The sequence below is a fragment of the Phalangium opilio genome, unplaced genomic scaffold (assembly GCF_054372755.1).
Source record: "Phalangium opilio isolate 3A_F unplaced genomic scaffold, DU_Popi_V2 ptg000329l_1, whole genome shotgun sequence".
In the NCBI taxonomy this organism is placed as follows: domain Eukaryota; kingdom Metazoa; phylum Arthropoda; class Arachnida; order Opiliones; family Phalangiidae; genus Phalangium; species Phalangium opilio.
In genome coordinates, this window is record NW_028324226.1 from 9676865 (window position 1) to 9697916 (window position 21052).

The following is a 21052-nucleotide window of genomic DNA, read 5'->3' on the forward strand; positions in this document are numbered from 1 at the left end:
GGTGTTGTGAAGTCTCAAATGTAGCGTAAAAAGCCAAAGTTTTTCCACAATACCTGACGAACACTTAATTTTTGGGCTTCCGTGGCGCAATGGTTAGAGCGTTCAGCTGTTACCTGAAAGGTTGGCGGTTGGAGCCCACCCGGGAGAGGTGTTGTGAAGTCTCAAATGTAACGTAAAAAGCAAAAGTTTTTCCACAATACCTGACGACCTTTTAATATTTGGGCTTCCGTGGCGCAATGGTTAGCGCGTTCGGCTGTTAACCTTAAGGTTGGTGGTTCGAGCCCACCCGGGAGAGGTGTTGTGGGGTCTCAGATTTAGCGTAAAAAGTCAAAACGTTTCCACAATACGTGACAACCATGTAATTTCTGAGCTTGCGTGGCTCAATGTTTAGCGCGTTCGGCTGTTAACCAATAGGTTGGTGGTTCGAGCCCACCCGGGACAGGTGTTATGGGGTCTCAGATGTGACGTAAAAAATCAAACTTTTTCCACAATACCTGACGACCATTTCATTTCTGAGCTTCCTTGGCTCCATGGTTAGCGCGTTCGGATGTTAACTTAAAGGTTGGTGGTTCGAGCCCACCCGGGAGCGGTGTTGTGAAGTCTCAAATGTAGCGTAAAAAGCCAAAGTTTTTACACAATACCTGACGACCATTTAATTTTTTGGGCTTCCGTGGCGCAATGGTTAGCGCGTTCGGCTGTTAACCTAAAGGTTACTGGTTCGAGCCGACCCGGGAAAGGTGTTGTGGGGTCTCAGATTTAGCGTAAAAAGTCAAAACTTTTCCACAATACGTGACAACCATTTATTTTCTGAGCTTGCGTGGCTCAATGTTTAGCGCGTTCGGCTGTTAACCAATAGGCATGTGGTTCGAGCTCACCCAGGAGCGGTGTTGTGGGGTCTCATATGTAGCGTAAAAAGCCAAAGTTTTTCCACAATACCTGACCATTTCATTTCTGAGCTTCCTTGTTTCCATGGTTAGCGCGTTCGGAAGTTAACCAAAAGGTTGGTGGTTCGAGCCCACCCGTGAGCGGTGATGTGAAGTCTCAAATGTAGCGTAAAAAGCCAAAGTTTTTCCACAATACCTGACGACCATTTAATTTTTTGGGCTTCCGTGGCGCAATGGTTAGCGCGTTCGGCTGTTAACCGAAAGGTTGTTGGTTCGAGCCCATACGGGAGCGGTGTTGTGAGGTCTCAGATATGACGTAAAAAGTCAAAGTTTTTCCACAATACCTGACGACCATTTCATTTCGGAGCTTCCTTGGCTCCATGGTTAGCGCGTTCGGATGTTAGCTTAAAGGTTGGTGGTTCGAGCCCACCCAGGAACGGTGTTGTGAAGTCTCAAATGTAGCGTAAAAAGCCAAAGTTTTTCCACAATACCTGACGACCATTTAATTTTTTGGGCTTCCATGGCGCAACGGTTAGCGCGTTAGGCTGTTAACCGAAAGGTTGTTGGTTCGAGCCCATACGGGAGCGGTGTTGTGCGGTCTCAGATGTGACGTAAAAAATCAAACTTTTTCCACAATACCTGACGACCACTTCATTTCTGAGCTTCCTTGGCTCCATAGTTAGCGCGTTCGGATGTTAACTTAAAGGTTGGTGGTTCGAGCCCACCCGGGAGCGGTGTTGTGAAGTCTCAAATGTAGCGTAAAAAGCCAAAGTTTTTACACAATACCTGACGACCATTTAATTTTTTGGGCTTCAGTGGCGCAACGGTTAGCGCGTTAGGCTGTTAACCGAAAGGTTGTTGGTTCGAGCCCATACGGGAGCGGTGTTGTGCGGTCTCAGATGTGACGTAAAAAATCAAACTTTTTCCACAATACCTGACGACCACTTCATTTCTGAGCTTCCTTGGCTCCATGGTTAGCGCGTTCGGATGTTAACTTAAAGGTTGGTGGTTCGAGCCCACCCGGGAGCGGTGTTGTGAAGTCTCAAATGTAGCGTAAAAAGCCAAAGTTTTTCCACAATACCTGACGACCATTTAATTTTTTGGGCTTCCATGGCGCAACGGTTAGCGCGTTAGGCTGTTAACCGAAAGGTTGTTGGTTCGAGCCCATACGGGAGCGGTGTTGTGCGGTCTCAGATGTGACGTAAAAAATCAAACTTTTTCCACAATACCTGACGACCATTTCATTTCTGAGCTTCCTTGGCTCCATGGTTAGCGCGTTCGGATGCTAACTTAAAGGTTGGTGGTTCGAGCCCACCCGGGAGCGGTGTTGTGAAGTCTCAAATGTAGCGTAAAAAGCCAAAGTTTTTACACAATACCTGACGACCATTTAATTTTTTGGGCTTCCATGGCGCAATGGTTAGCGCGTTCGGCTGTTAACCTAAAGGCTACTGGTTCGAGCCCACCCGGGAAAGGTGTTGTGGGGTCTCAGATTTAGCGTAAAAAGTCAAAACTTTTCCACAATACGTGACAACCATTTATTTTCTGAGCTTGCGTGGCTCAATGTTTAGCGCGTTCGGCTGTTAACCAATAGGCATGTGGTTCGAGCTCACCCTGGAGCGGTGTTGTGGGGTCTCATATGTAGCGTAAAAAGCCAAAGTTTTTCCACAATACCTGACCATTTCATTTCTGAGCTTCCTTGTTTCCATGGTTAGCGCGTTCGGAAGTTAACCAAAAGGTTGGTGGTTCGAGCCCACCCGTGAGCGGTGATGTGAAGTCTCAAATGTAGCGTAAAAAGCCAAAGTTTTTCCACAATACCTGACGACCATTTAATTTTTTGGGCTTCCGTGGCGCAATGGTTAGCGCGTTCGGCTGTTAACCGAAAGGTTGTTGGTTCGAGCCCATACGGGAGCGGTGTTGTGAGGTCTCAGATATGACGTAAAAAGTCAAAGTTTTTCCACAATACCTGACGACCATTTCATTTCGGAGCTTCCTTGGCTCCATGGTTAGCGCGTTCGGATGTTAGCTTAAAGGTTGGTGGTTCGAGCCCACCCAGGAGCGGTGTTGTGAAGTCTCAAATGTAGCGTAAAAAGCCAAAGTTTTTCCACAATACCTGACGACCATTTAATTTTTTGGGCTTCCATGGCGCAACGGTTAGCGCGTTAGGCTGTTAACCGAAAGGTTGTTGGTTCGAGCCCATACGGGAGCGGTGTTGTGCGGTCTCAGATGTGACGTAAAAAATCAAACTTTTTCCACAATACCTGACGACCACTTCATTTCTGAGCTTCCTTGGCTCCATAGTTAGCGCGTTCGGATGTTAACTTAAAGGTTGGTGGTTCGAGCCCACCCGGGAGCGGTGTTGTGAAGTCTCAAATGTAGCGTAAAAAGCCAAAGTTTTTACACAATACCTGACGACCATTTAATTTTTTGGGCTTCAGTGGCGCAACGGTTAGCGCGTTAGGCTGTTAACCGAAAGGTTGTTGGTTCGAGCCCATACGGGAGCGGTGTTGTGCGGTCTCAGATGTGACGTAAAAAATCAAACTTTTTCCACAATACCTGACGACCACTTCATTTCTGAGCTTCCTTGGCTCCATGGTTAGCGCGTTCGGATGTTAACTTAAAGGTTGGTGGTTCGAGCCCACCCGGGAGCGGTGTTGTGAAGTCTCAAATGTAGCGTAAAAAGCCAAAGTTTTTCCACAATACCTGACGACCATTTAATTTTTTGGGCTTCCATGGCGCAACGGTTAGCGCGTTAGGCTGTTAACCGAAAGGTTGTTGGTTCGAGCCCATACGGGAGCGGTGTTGTGCGGTCTCAGATGTGACGTAAAAAATCAAACTTTTTCCACAATACCTGACGACCATTTCATTTCTGAGCTTCCTTGGCTCCATGGTTAGCGCGTTCGGATGCTAACTTAAACGTTGGTGGTTCGAGCCCACCCGGGAGCGGTGTTGTGAAGTCTCAAATGTAGCGTAAAAAGCCAAAGTTTTTACACAATACCTGACGACCATTTAATTTTTTGGGCTTCCATGGCGCAATGGTTAGCGCGTTCGGCTGTTAACCTAAAGGCTACTGGTTCGAGCCCACCCGGGAAAGGTGTTGTGGGGTCTCAGATTTAGCGTAAAAAGTCAAAACTTTTCCACAATACGTGACAACCATTTATTTTCTGAGCTTGCGTGGCTCAATGTTTAGCGCGTTCGGCTGTTAACCAATAGGCATGTGGTTCGAGCTCACCCAGGAGCGGTGTTGTGGGGTCTCATATGTAGCGTAAAAAGCCAAAGTTTTTCCACAATACCTGACCATTTCATTTCTGAGCTTCCTTGGTTCCATGGTTAGCGCGTTCGGATGTTAACCAAAAGGTTGGTGGTTCGAGCCCACCCGTGAGCGGTGATGTGAAGTCTCAAATGTAGCGTAAAAAGCCAAAGTTTTTCCACAATACCTGACGACCATTTAATTTTTTGGGCTTCCGTGGCGCAATGGTTAGCGCGTTCGGCTGTTAACCGAAAGGTTGTTGGTTCGAGCAAATACGGGAGCGGTGTTGTGAGGTCTCAGATGTGACGTAAAAAGTCAAAGTTTTTCCACAATACCTGACGACCATTTCATTTCGGAGCTTCCTTGGCTCCATGGTTAGCGCGTTCGGATGTTAGCTTAAAGGTTGGTGGTTCGAGCCCACCCGGGAGCGGTGTTGTGAAGTCTCAAATGTAGCGTAAAAAGCCAAAGTTTTTCCACAATACCTGACGACCATTTAATTTCTTGGGCTTCCATGGCGCAATGGTTAGCGCGTTAGGCTGTTAACCGAAAGGTTGTTGGTTCGAGCCCATACGGGAGCGTTGTTGTGCGGTCTCGGATGTGACGTAAAAAATCAAACTTTTTCCACAATACCTGACGACCATTTCATTTCTGAGCTTCCTTGGCTCCATGGTTAGCGCGTTCGGATGTTAACTTAAAGGTTGGTGGTTCGAGCCCACCCGGGAGCGGTGTTGTGAAGTCTCAAATGTAGCGTAAAAAGCCATAGTTTTTACACAATACCTGACGACCATTTAATTTTTTGGGCTTCCGTGGCGCAATGGTTGGCGCGTTCGGCTGTTAACCTAAAGGCTACTGGTTCGAGCCCACCCGGGAAAGGTGTTGTGGGGTCTCAGATTTAGCGTAAAAAGTCAAAACTTTTCCACAATACGTGACAACCATTTATTTTCTGAGCTTGCGTGGCTCAATGTTTAGCGCGTTCGGCTGTTAACCAATAGGCATGTGGTTCGAGCTCACCCAGGAGCGGTGTTGTGGGGTCTCATATGTAGCGTAAAAAGCCAAAGTTTTTCCACAATACCTGACCATTTCATTTCTGAGCTTCCTTGGTTCCATGGTTAGCGCGTTCGGATGTTAACCAAAAGGTTGGTGGTTCGAGCCCACCCGTGAGCGGTGATGTGAAGTCTCAAATGTAGCGTAAAAAGCCAAAGTTTTTCCACAATACCTGACGACCATTAATTTTTTGGGCTTCCATGGCGCAACGGTTAGCGCGTTAGGCTGTTAACCGAAAGATTGTTGGTTCGAGCCCATACGGGAGCGGTGTTGTGCGGTCTCAGATGTGACGTAAAAAATCAAACTTTTTCCACAATACCTGACGACCACTTCATTTCTGAGCTTCCTTGGCTCCATGGTTAGCGCGTTCGGATGTTAACTTAAAGGTTGGTGGTTCGAGCCCACCCGGGAGCGGTGTTGTGAAGTCTCAAATGTAGCGTAAAAAGCCAAAGTTTTTACACAATACCTGACGACCATTTAATTTTTTGGGCTTCCGTGGCGCAATGGTTAGCGCGTTCGGCTGTTAACCTAAAGGTTGGTGGTTCGAGCCCACCCGGGAAAAGTGTTGTGAGGTCTCAGATTTAGCGTAAAAAGTCAAAACTTTTCCACAATACGTGACAACCATTTATTTTCTGAGCTTGCGTGGCTCAATGTTTAGCGCGTTCGGCTGTTAACCAATAGGCATGTGGTTCGAGCTCACCCAGGAGCGGTGTTGTGGGGTCTCATATGTAGCGTAAAAAGCCAAAGTCTTTCCACAATACCTGACTATTTCATTTCTGAGCTTCCTTGGTTCCATGGTTAGCGCGTTCGGATGTTAACCAAAAGGTTGGTGGTTCGAGCCCACCCGTGAGCGGTGATGTGAAGTCTCAAATGTAGCGTAAAAAGCCAAAGTTTTTCCACAATACCTGACGACCATTTAATTTTTTGGGCTTCCGTGGCGCAATGGTTAGCGCGTTCGGCTGTTAACCGAATGGTTGTTGGTTCGAGCCCATACGGGAGCGGTGTTGTGAGGTCTCAGATGTGACGTAAAAAGTCAAAGTTTTTCCACAATACCTGACGACCATTTCATTTCGGAGCTTCCTTGGCTCCATGGTTAGCGCGTTCGGATGTTAACTTAAAGGTTGGTGGTTCGAGCCCACCCGGGAGCGGTGTTGTGAAGTCTCAAATGTAGCGTAAAAAGCCAAAGTTTTTCCACAATACCTGACGACCATTTAATTTTTTGGGCTTCCATGGCGCAATGGTTAGCGCGTTCGGCTGTTAACCTAAAGTTTGTTGGTTCGAGCTCACCCGGGAGAGGTGTTGTGGGGTCTCAGATGTAGCGTAAAAAGTCAAATCTTTTCCACAATACGTGACAACCATTTAATTTTTGGGCTTCCGTGTCTCAATGTTTAGCGCGTTCGGCTGTTAACCAATAGGCTGGTGGTTCGAGCCCACCCGGGAGCGGTGTTGTGGGATCTCAAATGTAACGTAAAAAGCCAAAGTTGTGCCACAATACCTGACGACCATTTAATTTTTGGGCTTCCGTGGCGCAATGGTTAGCGCGTTCAGTTGTTAACCGAAAGGTTGGTGGTTCGAGCCCGCCCGGGAGAGGTGTTGTGGGGTCTCATATGTAGTGTAAAAACTCAAGGCTTTTCCACAATACGTGACAACCATTTATTTTCTGAGCTTGCGTGGCTCAATGTTTAGCGCGTTCGGCTGTTAACCAATAGGCATGTGGTTCGAGCTCACCCAGGAGCGGTGTTGTGAGGTCTCAGATGTGACGTAAAAAGTCAAAGTTTTTCCACAATACCTGACGACCATTTCATTTCGGAGCTTCCTTGGCTCCATGGTTAGCGCGTTCGGATGTTAGCTTAAAGGTTGGTGGTTCGAGCCCACCCGGGAGCGGTGTTGTGAAGTCTCAAATGTAACGTAAAAAGCCATAGTTTTTACACAATACCTGACGACCATTTAATTTTTTGGGCTTCCGTGGCGCAATGGTTGGCGCGTTCGATTGTTAACCTAAAGGCTACTGGTTCGAGCCCACCCGGGAAAGGTGTTGTGGGGTCTCAGATTTAGCGTAAATAGTCAAAACTTTTCCACAATACGTGACAACCATTTATTTTCTGAGCTTGCGTGGCTCAATGTTTAGCGCGTTCGGCTGTTAACAAATAGGCATGTGGTTCGAGCTCACCCAGGAGCGGTGTTGTGGGGTCTCATATGTAGCGTAAAAAGCCAAAGTTTTTCCACAATACCTGACCATTTCATTTCTGAGCTTCCTTGGTTCCATGGTTAGCGCGTTCGGATGTTAACAAAAAGGTTGGTGGTTCTAGCCCACCCGTGAGCGGTGTTGTGAAGTCTCAAATGTAGCGTAAAAAGCCAAAGTTTTTCCACAATACCTGACGACCATTTAATTTTTTGGGCTTCCGTGGCGCAATGGTTAGCGCGTTCGGCTGTTAACCGAAAGGTTGTTGGTTCGAGCCCATACGGGAGCGGTGTTGTGAGGTCTCAGATGTGACGTAAAAAGTCAAAGTTTTTCCACAATACCTGACGACCATTTCATTTCGGAGCTTCCTTGGCTCCATGGTTAGCGCGTTCGGATGTTAGCTTAAAGGTTGGTGGTTCGAGCCCACCCGGGAGCGGTGTTGTGAAGTCTCAAATGTAGCGTAAAAAGCCAAAGTTTTTCCACAATACCTGACGACCATTAATTTTTTGGGCTTCCATGGCGCAACGGTTAGCGCGTTAGGCTGTTAACCGAAAGGTTGTTGGTTCGAGCCCATACGGGAGCGGTGTTGTGCGGTCTCAGATGTGACGTAAAAAATCAAACTTTTTCCACAATACCTGACGACCACTTCATTTCTGAGCTTCCTTGGCTCCATGGTTAGCGCGTTCGGATGTTAACTTAAAGGTTGGTGGTTCGAGCCCACCCGGGAGCGGTGTTGTGAAGTCTCAAATGTAGCGTAAAAAGCCAAAGTTTTTACACAATACCTGACGACCATTTAATTTTTTGGGCTTCCGTGGCGCAATGGTTAGCGCGTTCGGCTGTTAACCTAAAGGTTGGTGGTTCGAGCCCACCCGGGAAAAGTGTTGTGAGGTCTCAGATTTAGCGTAAAAATTCAAAACTTTTCCACAATACGTGACAACCATTTATTTTCTGAGCTTGCGTGGCTCAATGTTTAGCGCGTTCGGCTGTTAACCAATAGGCATGTGGTTCGAGCTCACCCAGGAGCGGTGTTGTGGGGTCTCATATGTAGCGTAAAAAGCCAAAGTCTTTCCACAATACCTGACCATTTCATTTCTGAGCTTCCTTGGTTCCATGGTTAGCGCGTTCGGATGTTAACCAAAAGGTTGGTGGTTCGAGCCCACCCGTGAGCGGTGATGTGAAGTCTCAAATGTAGCGTAAAAAGCCAAAGTTTTTCCACAATACCTGACGACCATTTAATTTTTTGGGCTTCCGTGGCGCAATGGTTAGCGCGTTCGGCTGTTAACCGAATGGTTGTTGGTTCGAGCCCATACGGGAGCGGTGTTGTGAGGTCTCAGATGTGACGTAAAAAGTCAAAGTTTTTCCACAATACCTGACGACCATTTCATTTCGGAGCTTCCTTGGCTCCATGGTTAGCGCGTTCGGATGTTAACTTAAAAGTTTGTGGTTCGAGCCCACCCGGGAGCGGTGTTGTGAAGTCTCAAATGTAGCGTAAAAAGCCAAAGTTTTTCCACAATACCTGACGACCATTTAATTTTTTAGGCTTCCATGGCGCAATGGTTAGCGCGTTCGGCTGTTAACCTAAAGGTTGGTGGTTCGAGCTCATCCGGGAGAGGTGTTGTGGGGTCTCAGATGTAGCGTAAAAAGTCAAATCTTTTCCACAATACGTGACAACCATTTAATTTCTGAGCTTCCGTGGCTCAATGGTTAGCGCGTTCGGCTGTTAACTAATAGGTTGGTGGTTCGAGCCCACCATGGAGCGGTGTTGTGAAGTCTCAAATGTAGCGTAAAAAGCCAAAGTTTTTCCACAATACCTTACGACCATTTATTTTTTTGGGCTTCCATGGCGCAACGGTTAGCGCGTTAGGCTGTTAACCGAAAGGTTGTTGGTTCGAGCCCATACGGGAGCGGTGTTGTGCGGTCTCAGATGTGACGTAAAAAATCAAACTTTTTCCACAATACCTGACGACCACTTCATTTCTGAGCTTCCTTGGCTCCATGGTTAGCGCGTTCGGCTGTTAACTAATAGGTTGGTGGTTCGAGCCCACCATGGAGCGGTGTTGTGGGATCTCAAATGTAACGTAAAATTCCAAATTTTCTCCAAAATACCTGATGACCATTTAATTTTTGGGCTTCCGTGTCTCAATGTTTAGCGCGTTCGGCTGTTAACCAATAGGCTGGTGGTTCGAGCCCACCCGGGAGCGGTGTTGTGGGATCTCAAATGTAACGTAAAAAGCCAAAGTTTTTCCACAATACCTGACGACCATTTAATTTTTGGGCTTCCGTGGCGCAATGGTTAGCGCGTTCAGTTGTTAACCGAAAGGTTGGTGGTTCGAGCCCGCCCGGGAGAGGTGTTGTGGGGTCTCATATGTAGTGTAAAAACTCAAGGCTTTTCCACGATACCTGACAACCATTTAATTTCTGAGCTTCCGTGGCTCAATGGTTAGCGTGTTCGGCTGTTAACCGAAAGGTTGGCGGTTCGAGCCCATCCGGGAGCGGTGTTGTGAGATCTCAGATGTGACGTTAAAAGTCAAAGTTTTTCCACAATACCTGACGACCATTTAATTTCTGAGCTTCCGTGGCTCAATGGTTAGCGCGTTCGGCTGTTAACCAATAAGTTGGTGGTTCGAGCCCACCCGGGAGCGGTGTTGTGGGATCTCAAATGTAACGTATTAAGCCAAAGTTTTTCCACAATACAAGACGACCATTTAATTTTTGGGCTTCCGTGGCGTAATGGTTAGCGCGTTCGGCCGTTGGTTCGAGCCCATACGGGAGCGGTGTTGTGTGGTCTCAGATGTGACGTAAAAAATCAAACATATTCCACAATACCTGACGACCATTTAATTTTTTGGGCTTCCGTGGCGCAATGGTTAGCGCGTTCGGCTGTTAACCTAAAGGTTACTGGTTCGAGCCGACCCGGGAAAGGTGTTGTGGGGTCTCAGATTTAGCGTAAAAAGTCAAAACTTTTCCACAATACGTGACAACCATTTATTTTCTGAGCTTGCGTGGCTCAATGTTTAGCGCGTTCGGCTGTTAACCAATAGGCATGTGGTTCGAGCTCACCCAGGAGCGGTGTTGTGGGGTCTCATATGTAGCGTAAAAAGCCAAAGTTTTTCCACAATACCTGACCATTTCATTTCTGAGCTTCCTTGGTTCCATGGTTAGCGCGTTCGGAAGTTAACCAAAAGGTTGGTGGTTCGAGCCCACCCGTGAGCGGTGATGTGAAGTCTCAAATGTACCGTAAAAAGCCAAAGTTTTTCCACAATACCTGACGACCATTTAATTTTTTGGGCTTCCGTGGCGCAATGGTTAGCGCGTTCGGCTGTTAACCGAATGGTTGTTGGTTCGAGCCCATACGGGAGCGGTGTTGTGAGGTCTCAGATGTGACGTAAAAAGTCAAAGTTTTTCCACAATACCTGACGACCATTTCATTTCGGAGCTTCCTTGGCTCCATGGTTAGCGCGTTCGGATGTTAACTTAAAGGTTGGTGGTTCGAGCCCAACCGGGAGCGGTGTTGTGAAGTCTCAAATGTAGCGTAAAAAGCCAAAGTTTTTCCACAATACCTGACGACCATTTAATTTTTTGGGCTTCCATGGCGCAATGGTTAGCGCGTTCGGCTGTTAACCTAAAGGTTGGTGGTTCGAGCCCACCCGGGAGAGGTGTTGTGGGGTCTCAGATGTAGCGTAAAAAGTCAAATCTTTTCCACAATACGTGACAACCATTTAATTTCTGAGCTTCCGTGGCTCAATGGTTAGCGCGTTCGGCTGTTAACTAATAGGTTGGTGGTTCGAGCCCACCATGGAGCGGTGTTGTGGGATCTCAAATGTAACGTAAAATTCCAAATTTTCTCCAAAATACCTGATGACCATTTAATTTTTGGGCTTCCGTGTCTCAATGTTTAGCGCGTTCGGCTGTTAACCAATAGGCTGGTGGTTCGAGCCCACCCGGGAGCGGTGTTGTGGGATCTCAAATGTAACGTAAAAAGCCAAAGTTTTTCCACAATACCTGACGACCATTTAATTTTTTGGGCTTCCATGGCGCAACGGTTAGCGCGTTAGGCTGTTAACCGAAAGGTTGTTGGTTCGAGCCCATACGGGAGCGGTGTTGTGCGGTCTCAGATGTGACGTAAAAAATCAAACTTTTTCCACAATACCTGACGACCATTTCATTTCTGAGCTTCCTTGGCTCCATGATTAGCGCGTTCGGATGTTAACTTAAAGGTTGGTGGTTCGAGCCCACCCGGGAGCGGTGTTGTGAAGTCTCAAATGTAGCGTCAAAAGCCAAAGTTTTTACACAATACCTGACGACCATTTAATTTTTTGGGCTTTCGTGGCGCAATGGTTAGCGCGTTCGGCTGTTAACCTAAAGGCTACTGGTTCGAGCCCACCCGGGAAAGGTGTTGTGGGGTCTCAGATTTAGCGTAAAAAGTCAAAACTTTTCCACAATACGTGACAACAATTTATTTTCTGAGCTTGCGTGGCTCAATGTTTAGCGCGTTCGGCTGTTAACCAATAGGCATGTGGTTCGAGCTCACCCAGGAGCGGTGTTGTGGGGTCTCATATGTAGCGTAAAAAGCCAAAGTTTTTCCACAATACCTGACCATTTCATTTCTGAGCTTCCTTGGTTCCATGGTTAGCGCGTTCGGATGTTAACCGAAAGGTTGGTGGTTCGAGCCCACCCGTGAGCGGTGATGTGAAGTCTCAAATGTAGCGTAAAAAGCCAAAGTTTTTCCACAATACCTGACGACCATTTAATTTTTTGGGCTTCCGTGGCGCAATGGTTAGCGCGTTCGGCTGTTAACCGAAAGGTTGTTGGTTCGAGCCCATACGGGAGCGGTGTTGTGAGGTCTCAGATGTGACGTAAAAAGTCAAAGTTTTTCCACAATACCTGACGACCATTTCATTTCGGAGCTTCCTTGGCTCCATGGTTAGCGCGTTCGGATGTTAGCTTAAAGGTTGGTGGTTCGAGCCCACCCGGGAGCGGTGTTGTGAAGTCTCAAATGTAGCGTAAAAAGCCAAAGTTTTTCCACAATACCTGACGACCATTTAATTTTTTGGGCTTCCATGGCGCAACGGTTAGCACGTTAGGCTGTTAACCGAAAGGTTGTTGGTTCGAGCCCATACGGGAGCGGTGTTGTGCGGTCTCAGATGTGACGTAAAAAATCAAACTTTTTCCACAATACCTGACGACCACTTCATTTCTGAGCTTCCTTGGCTCCATTGTTAGCGCGTTCGGATGTTAACTTAAAGGTTGGTGGTTCGAGCCCACCCGGGAGCGGTGTTGTGAAGTCTCAAATGTAGCGTAAAAAGCCAAAGTTTTTACACAATACCTGACGACCATTTAATTTTTTGGGCTTCCGTGGCGCAATGGTTAGCGCGTTCGGCTGTTAACCTAAAGGTTGGTGGTTCGAGCCCACCCGGGAAAAGTGTTGTGAGGTCTCAGATTTAGCGTAAAAAGTCAAAACGTTTCCACAATACGTGACAACCATTTATTTTCTGAGCTTGCGTGGCTCAATGTTTAGCGCGTTCGGCTGTTAACCAATAGGCATGTGGTTCGAGCTCACCCAGGAGCGGTGTTGTGGGGTCTCATATGTAGCGTAAAAAGCCAAAGTCTTTCCACAATACCTGACCATTTCATTTCTGAGCTTCCTTGGTTCCATGGTTAGCGCGTTCGGATGTTAACCAAAAGGTTGGTGGTTCGAGCCCACCCGTGAGCGGTGATGTGAAGTCTCAAATGTAGCGTAAAAAGCCAAAGTTTTTCCACAATACCTGACGACCATTTAATTTTTTGGGCTTCCGTGGCGCAATGGTTAGCGCGTTCGGCTGTTAACCGAATGGTTGTTGGTTCGAGCCCATACGGGAGCGGTGTTGTGAGGTCTCAGATGTGACGTAAAAAGTCAAAGTTTTTCCACAATACCTGACGACCATTTCATTTCGGAGCTTCCTTGGCTCCATGGTTAGCGCGTTCGGATGTTAACTTAAAGGTTGGTGGTTCGAGCCCACCCGGGAGCGGTGTTGTGAAGTCTCAAATGTAGCGTAAAAAGCCAAAGTTTTTCCACAATACCTGACGACCATTTAATTTTTTGGGCTTCCATGGCGCAATGGTTAGCGCGTTCGGCTGTTAACCTAAAGGTTGGTGGTTCGAGCCCACCCGGGAGAGGTGTTGTGGGGTCTCAGATGTAGCGTAAAAAGTCAAATCTTTTCCACAATACGTGACAACCATTTAATTTCTGAGATTCCGTGGCTCAATGGTTAGCGCGTTCGGCTGTTAACTAATAGGTTGGTGGTTCGAGCCTACCATGGAGCGGTGTTGTGGGATCTCAAATGTAACGTAAAATACCAAATTTTCTCCAAAATACCTGATGACCATTTAATTTTTGGGCTTCCGTGTCTCAATGTTTAGCGCGTTCGGCTGTTAACCAATAGGCTGGTGGTTCGAGCCCACCCGGGAGCGGTGTTGTGGGATCTCAAATGTAACGTAAAAAGCCAAAGTTTTTCCACAATACCTGACGACCATTTAATTTTTGGGCTTCCGTGGCGCAATGGTTAGCGCGTTCAGTTGTTAACCGAAAGGTTGGTGGTTCGAGCCCGCCCGGGAGAGGTGTTGTGGGGTCTCATATGTAGTGTAAAAACTCAAGGCTTTTCCACAATACCTGACAACCATTTAATTTCTGAGCTTCCTCGGCTCAATGGTTAGCGTGTTCGGCTGTTAACCGAAAGGTTGGCGGTTCGAGCCCATCCGGGAGCGGTGTTGTGAGATCTCAGATGTGACGTTAAAAGTCAAAGTTTTTCCACAATACCTGACGACCATTTAATTTCTGAGCTTCCGTGGCTCAATGGTTAGCGCATTCGGCTTTTAACCAATAAGTTGGTGGTTCGAGCCCACCCGGGAGCGGTGTTGTGGGATCTCAAATGTAACGTATTAAGCCAAAGTTTTTCCACAATACAAGACGACCATTTAATTTTTGGGCTTCCGTGGCGTAATGGTTAGCGCGTTCGGCCGTTGGTTCGAGCCCATACGGGAGCGGTGTTGTGTGGTCTCAGATGTGACGTAAAAAATCAAACATATTCCACAATACCTGACGACCATTTAATTTTTTGGGCTTCCGTGGCGCAATGGTTAGCGCGTTCGGCTGTTAACCTAAAGGTTACTGGTTCGAGCCGACCCGGGAAAGGTGTTGTGGGGTCTCAGATTTAGCGTAAAAAGTCAAAACTTTTCCACAATACGTGACAACCATTTATTTTCTGAGCTTGCGTGGCTCAATGTTTAGCGCGTTCGGCTGTTAACCAATAGGCATGTGGTTCGAGCTCACCCAGGAGCGGTGTTGTGGGGTCTCATATGTAGCGTAAAAAGCCAAAGTTTTTCCACAATACCTGACCATTTCATTTCTGAGCTTCCTTGGTTCCATGGTTAGCGCGTTCGGAAGTTAACCAAAAGGTTGGTGGTTCGAGCCCACCCGTGAGCGGTGATGTGAAGTCTCAAATGTAGCGTAAAAAGCCAAAGTTTTTCCACAATACCTGACGACCATTTAATTTTTTGGGCTTCCATGGCGCAATGGTTAGCGCGTTCGGCTGTTAACCTAAAGGTTGGTGGTTCGAGCCCACCCGGGAGAGGTTTTGTGGGGTCTCAGATGTAGCGTAAAAAGTCAAATCTTTTCCACAATACGTGACAACCATTTAATTTCTGAACTTCCGTGGCTCAATGGTTAGCGCGTTCGGCTGTTAACTAATAGGTTGGTGGTTCGAGCCCACCATGGAGCGGTGTTGTGGGATCTCAAATGTAACGTAAAATTCCAAATTTTCTCCAAAATACCTGATGACCATTTAATTTTTGGGCTTCCGTGTCTCAATGTTTAGCGCGTTCGGCTGTTAACCAATAGGCTGGTGGTTCGAGCCCACCCGGGAGCGGTGTTGTGGGATCTCAAATGTAACGTAAAAAGCCAAAGTTTTTCCACAATACCTGACGACCATTTAATTTTTGGGCTTCCGTGGCGCAATGGTTAGCGCGTTCAGTTGTTAACCGAAAGGTTGGTGGTTCGAGCCCGCCCGGGAGAGGTGTTGTGGGGTCTCATATGTAGTGTAAAAACTCAAGGCTTTTCCACAATACCTGACAACCATTTAATTTCTGAGCTTCCTCGGCTCAATGGTTAGCGTGTTCGGCTGTTAACCGAAAGGTTGGCGGTTCGAGCCCATCCGGGAGCGGTGTTGTGAGATCTCAGATGTGACGTTAAAAGTCAAAGTTTTTCCACAATACCTGACGACCATTTAATTTCTGAGCTTCCGTGGCTCAATGGTTAGCGCATTCGGCTTTTAACCAATAAGTTGGTGGTTCGAGCCCACCCGGGAGCGGTGTTGTGGGATCTCAAATGTAACGTATTAAGCCAAAGTGTTTCCACAATACAAGACGACCATTTAATTTTTGGGCTTCCGTGGCGTAATGGTTAGCGCGTTCGGCCGTTGGTTCGAGCCCATACGGGAGCGGTGTTGTGTGGTCTCAGATGTGACGTAAAAAATCAAACATATTCCACAATACCTGACGACCATTTAATTTTTTGGGCTTCCGTGGCGCAATGGTTAGCGCGTTCGGCTGTTAACCTAAAGGTTACTGGTTCGAGCCGACCCGGGAAAGGTGTTGTGGGGTCTCAGATTTAGCGTAAAAAGTCAAAACTTTTCCACAATACGTGACAACCATTTATTTTCTGAGCTTGCGTGGCTCAATGTTTAGCGCGTTCGGCTGTTAACCAATAGGCATGTGGTTCGAGCTCACCCAGGAGCGGTGTTGTGGGGTCTCATATGTAGCGTAAAAAGCCAAAGTTTTTCCACAATACCTGACCATTTCATTTCTGAGCTTCCTTGGTTCCACGGTTAGCGCGTTCGGAAGTTAACCAAAAGGTTGGTGGTTCGAGCCCACCCGTGAGCGGTGATGTGAAGTCTCAAATGTAGCGTAAAAAGCCAAAGTTTTTCCACAATACCTGACGACCATTTAATTTTTTGGGCTTCCGTGGCGCAATGGTTAGCGCGTTCGGCTGTTAACCGAATGGTTGTTGGTTCGAGCCCATACGGGAGCGGTGTTGTGAGGTCTCAGATGTGACGTAAAAAGTCAAAGTTTTTCCACAATACCTGACGACCATTTCATTTCGGAGCTTCCTTGGCTCCATGGTTAGCGCGTTCGGATGTTAACTTAAAGGTTGGTGGTTCGAGCCCACCCGGGAGCGGTGTTGTGAAGTCTCAAATGTAGCGTAAAAAGCCAAAGTTTTTCCACAATACCTGACGACCATTTAATTTTTTGGGCTTCCATGGCGCAATGGTTAGCGCGTTCGGCTGTTAACCTAAAGGTTGGTGGTTCGAGCCCACCCGGGAGAGGTGTTGTGGGGTCTCAGATGTAGCGTAAAAAGTCAAATCTTTTCCACAATACGTGACAACCATTTAATTTCTGAACTTCCGTGGCTCAATGGTTAGCGCGTTCGGCTGTTAACTAATAGGTTGGTGGTTCGAGCCCACCATGGAGCGGTGTTGTGGGATCTCAAATGTAACGTAAAATTCCAAATTTTCTCCAAAATACCTGATGACCATTTAATTTTTGGGCTTCCGTGTCTCAATGTTTAGCGCGTTCGGCTGTTAACCAATAGGCTGGTGGTTCGAGCCCACCCGGGAGCGGTGTTGTGGGATCTCAAATGTAACGTAAAAAGCCAAAGTTTTTCCACAATACCTGACGACCATTTAATTTTTGGGCTTCCGTGGCGCAATGGTTAGCGCGTTCAGTTGTTAACCGAAAGGTTGGTGGTTCGAGCCCACCCGGGAGCGGTGTTGTGAAGTCTCAAATGTAGCGTAAAAAGCCAAAGTTTTTCCACAATACCTGACGACGATTTAATTTTTTGGGCTTCCATGGCGCAATGGTTAGCGCGTTCGGCTGTTAATCTAAAGGTTGGTGGTTCGAGCCCACCCGGAAGAGGTGTTGTGGGGTCTCAGATGTAGCGTAAAAGTCAAAACTTTTCCACAAAACGTGACAACCATTTAATTTCTGAGCTTCCGTGGCTCAATGGTTAGCGCGTTCGGCTGTTAACTAATAGGTTGGTGGTTCGAGCCCACCATGGAGCGGTGTTGTGGGATCTCAAATGTAACGTAAAATGCCTAAGTTTCTCCACAATACCTGATGACCATTTAATTTTTGGGCTTCCGTGGCGCAATGGTTAGCGCGTTCGGCAGTTAACCGAAAGACTGATGGTTCGAGCCCACCCGGGAGGGGTGTTGTGGGGTCTTAGATGTAGCGTAAAAAGTCAAAACTTTTCCACAATACGTGACAACCATTTAATTGCTGAGCTTCCGTGGCTCAATGGTTAGCGCGTTCGGCTGTTAACCAAGAGTTCACCCGGGAGCGGTGTTGTGGGATCTCAAATGTAACGTATAAAGGCAAATTTTTTCCACAATACCTGACGACCATTTAATTTTTGGGCTTTCGTGGCGCAATGGTTAGCGCGTTCAGTTGTTAACCGAAAGGTTGGTGGTTCGAGCCCGCCCGGGAGAGGTGTTGTGGGGTCTCATATGTAGTGTAAAAAGTCAAAGTTTTTACACAATACCTGACGACCATTTAATTTCTGGGCTTCCGTGGCGTAATGGTTAGCGCGTTCGGCCGTTAACCGAAAGGTTGTTGGTTCGAGCCCATACGGGAGCGGTGTTGTGATGTCTCAGATGTGACGTAAAAGTCAAAGTTTTTCCACAATACCTGACTACCATTTCATTTCTGAGCTTCCTTGGCTCCATGGTTTACGCGTTCGGATGTTAACCAAAAGGTTGGTGGTTCGAGCCCACCCGGGAGCGGTGTTGTGAAGTCTCAAATGTAGCGTAAAAAGCCAAAGTTTTTCCACAATACCTGACGACCATTTAAATTTTTGGGCTTCCGTGGCGCAATGGTTAGCACGTTCGGCTGTTAACCTAAAGGTTGGTGGTTCGAGCCCACCCGGGAGAGGTGTTGTGGGGTGTCAGATTTAGCGTAAAAAGTCAAAACTTTTCCGCAATACGTGACAACCATTTAATTTCTGAGCTTGCTTGGCTCAATGTTTAGCGCGTTCGGCTGTTAACCAATAGGTTGGTGGTTCGAGCCCACCCGGGAGCGGTGTTGTGGGATCTCAAATGAAACGTATAAAGCCAAAGTTTTTCCACAATACCTGACGACCATTTAATTTTTGGGCTTCCGTGGCGCAATGGTTAGCGCGTTCGTCTGTTAACCAATAGGTTGGTGGTTCGAGCCCACCCGGGAGCGGTGTTGTGGGATCTCCAATGAAACGTATAAAGCCAAAGTTTTTCCACAATACCTGACGACCATTTAATTTTTGGGCTTCCGTGGCGCTATGGTTAGCGCGTTCGGCAGTTAACCGAAAGACAGCTGGTTCGAGCCCATCCGGGAGAGGTGTTGTGGGGTCTTAGATGTAGCGTAAAAAGGCGAAACTTTTCCACAATACGTGACAACCATTTAATTTCTGAGCTTCCGTGGCTCAATGGTTAGCGCGTTCGGCTGTTAACCAAGAGCCCACCCGGGAGCGGTGTTGTGGGATCTCAAATGTAACGTATAAAGGCAAATTTGTTCCACAATACCTGACGACCATTTAATTTTTGGGCTTCCGTGGCGTAATGGTTAGCGCGTTCGGATGTTAACCAAAAGGTTGGTGGTTCGAGCCCACCCGGGAGCGGTGTTGTGAAGTCTCAAATGTAGCGTAAAAAGCCAAAGTTTTTCCACAATACCTGACGACCATTTAAATTTTTGGGCTTCCGTGGCGCAATGGTTAGCACGTTCGGCTGTTAACCTAAAGGTTGGTGGTTCGAGCCCACCCGGGAGAGGTGTTGTGGGGTCTCAGATTTAGCGTAAAAAGTCAAAACTTTTCCGCAATACGTGACAACCATTTAATTTCTGAGCTTGCTTGGCTCAATGTTTAGCGCGTTCGGCTCTTAACCAATAGGTTGGTAGTTCGAGCCCACCCGGGAGCGGTGTTGTGGGATCTCAAATGAAACGTATAAAGCCAAATTTTTCCACAATACCTGACGACCATTTAATTTTTGGGCTTCCGTGGCGCAATGGTTAGCGCGTTCGTCTGTAAACCAATAGGTTGGTGGTTCGAGCCCACCCGGGAGCGGTGTTGTGGGATCTCCAATGAAACGTATAAAGCCAAAGTTTTTCCACAATACCTGACGACCATTTAATTTTTGGGCTTCCGTGGCGCTATGGTTAGCGCGTTCGGCAGTTAACCGAAAGACAGCTGGTTCGAGCCCATCCGGGAGAGGTGTTGTGGGGTCTTAGATGTAGCGTAAAAAGGCGAAACTTTTCCACAATACGTGACAACCATTTAATTTCTGAGCTTCCGTGGCTCAATGGTTAGCGCGTTCGGCTGTTAACCAAGAGCCCACCCGGGAGCGGTGTTGTGGGATCTCAAATGTAACGTATAAAGGCAAAGTTTTTCCACAATACCTGACGACCATTTAATTTTTTGGGCTTCCGTGGCGCAATGGTTAGCGCGTTCGGCTGTTAACCGAAAGGTTGTTGGTTCGAGCCCATACGGGAGCGGTGTTGTGAGGTCTCAGATGTGACGTAAAAAGTCAAAGTTTTTCCACAATACCTGACGACCATTTCATTTCGGAGCTTCCTTGGCTCCATGGTTAGCGAGTTCGGATGTTAACTTAAAGGTTGGTGGTTCGAGCCCACCCGGGAGCGGTGTTGTGAAGTCTCAAATGTAGCGTAAAAAGCCAAAGTTTTTCCACAATACCTGACGACCATTTAATTTTTTGGGCTTCCATGGCGCAATGGTTAGCGCGTTCGGCTGTTAACCTAAAGGTTGGTGGTTCGAGCCCACCCGGGAGAGGTGTTGTGGGGTCTCAGATGTAGCGTAAAAAGTCAAATCTTTTCCACAATACGTGACAACCATTTAATTTCTGAGCTTCCGTGGCTCAATGGTTAGCGCGTTCGGCTGTTAACTAATAGGTTGGTGGTTCGAGCCCACCATGGAGCGGTGTTGTGGGATCTCAAATGTAACGTAAAATTCCAAATTTTCTCCAAAATACCTGATGACCATTTAATTTTTGGGCTTCCGTGTCTCAATGTTTAGCGCGTTCGGCTGTTAACCAATAGGCTGGTGGTTCGAGCCCACCCGGGAGCGGTGTTGTGGGATCTCAAATGTAACGTAAAAAGCCAAAGTTTTTCCACAATACCTGACGACCATTTAATTTTTGGGCTTCCGTGGCGCAATGGTTAGCGCGTTCAGTTGTTAACCGAAAGGTTGGTGGTTCGAGCCCGCCCGGGAGAGGTGTTGTGGGGTCTCATATGTAGTGTAAAAACTCAAGGCTTTTCCACAATACCTGACAACCATTTAATTTCTGAGCTTCCGTGGCTCAATGGTTAGCGTGTTCGGCTGTTAACCCAAAGGTTGGCGGTTCGAGCCCATCCGGGAGCGGTGTTGTGAGATCTCAGATGTGACGTTAAAAGTCAAAGTTTTTCCACAATACCTGACGACCATTTAATTTCTGAGCTTCCGTGGCTCAATGGTTAGCGCGTTCGGCTGTTAACCAATAAGTTGGTGGTTCGAGCCCACCCGGGAGCGGTGTTGTGGGATCTCAAATGTAACGTATTAAGCCAAAGTTTTTCCACAATACAAGACGACCATTTAATTTTTGGGCTTCCGTGGCGTTAAAGTTAGCGCGTTCGGCCGTTGGT

General features: G+C 47.3%; 1 non-coding gene across 1 annotated transcript; it reads left to right on the top strand.

Annotated features, from left to right (window-relative positions):
* Positions 1-19408: 19408 nt before the first annotated feature.
* Positions 19409-19481, top strand: TRNAY-GUA (transfer RNA tyrosine (anticodon GUA)). Its single transcript has one exon. It is a non-coding gene; the product is annotated as a tRNA-Tyr (tRNA).
* Positions 19482-21052: the final 1571 nt, after the last annotated feature.